This window comes from Diadema antillarum, unplaced genomic scaffold (genome assembly GCF_040938485.1).
Source record: "Diadema antillarum isolate AM-2024a unplaced genomic scaffold, OU_Dant_1.0 seq00000781_RagTag, whole genome shotgun sequence".
NCBI classification, from domain to species: domain Eukaryota; kingdom Metazoa; phylum Echinodermata; class Echinoidea; order Diadematoida; family Diadematidae; genus Diadema; species Diadema antillarum.
Genome location: NW_027271669.1, coordinates 593,441 through 594,525, shown reverse-complemented (window position 1 = coordinate 594,525; position 1,085 = coordinate 593,441). Strand labels below are relative to the sequence as shown.

At 40.3% G+C, this 1,085-nt stretch overlaps 1 non-coding gene across 1 annotated transcript; it reads right to left on the bottom strand.

The window, feature by feature from the left end:
- Positions 1-660: 660 nt before the first annotated feature.
- On the bottom strand, positions 661-732 carry Trnaa-cgc (transfer RNA alanine (anticodon CGC)). Its single transcript has one exon. It is a non-coding gene; the product is annotated as a tRNA-Ala (tRNA).
- Between the last annotated feature and the right edge of the window lie 353 nt (positions 733-1,085).

The window sequence follows — 1,085 nt, the reverse complement described above, 5'->3', positions numbered from 1 at the left end:
TCATCATTTTCGCTGTAATGGCAAAGAGGTGTGTACAAATTCATGAAATTCTTCCGTCGAGATGTTTTCATTGCAACCGATTGCCAAATTGCTCTACATCGACGTAAATAATCAGTTGCATAAAAGTGTGTAATTGGATATTTTTCTGTTACCACAAAAGCGGAAAGGAAAAATAAGACACCATACTGTAATACGATTTTATGCATGATGATCAAAATACGGACGAGTGTCTCCTTTATGATAATGTCATAGATGTGGAAATAAATTTTGTCTACTGACACTCATTTTATTTTTCCTTGTAAATCAGACAAAGTTGCTGTACGTATTTACTTCATGCAATTCTTTCTGTCGTGATTGGCGTTGTTATTGTTGTCGAACGTTTACATGAACTTGTTTGATAATGGCAGTAGTCGAGTCATGTGTGTGAAGGCGGTGAGCATATTCAAATGGTAAAAGGATTGACGAGTACTAGCAGGCTCTAATGACATCGGGTGAATAACAAACGGTACTCCCGTTTTCTCGGGCCTGTATGTTTGTTTGCACACAGTCTTTTTTTTCTGTTTGTTTGCAGAGGGCACTAGTATATCGTCGCAGATAATATCAAAATTATTACTGCATACAAGTTAAAAAGTGACGCAAAACCGTTCGCATCTCAGTTTGTGGAGATATCGGGGTTCGAACCCGAGGCCTCTCGCATGCGAAGCGAGCGCTCTACCACTGAGCTATATCCCCGTGGGTGTAAAGGCGCGCCCCCGTATTTATATAAATTGTGTGCGCTTTGTCTGCGTACGTAGAGTAGCGGGTCCATAGAGATTGTAACTAGCATAGAATACGCACGTGCGAATAGAATCGGGATTACTGGAACGGACCACCGCCATTACCAAAGAGAGAGAGAGAGAGAAAGAAAGCAGCTAGAAGGCCTGAACGAATGTACGATACAGCCCCATACATTACTATAATCAGGATAATAACATAAATTGCGCTGATCATGTTACTTTTACTTATCTAATCACTAATTATCCTGAAAACGTCATTCATCGCGAAATTTCATGAAACCTTGCTCTCCTTCCTGCAATTATTTCTGC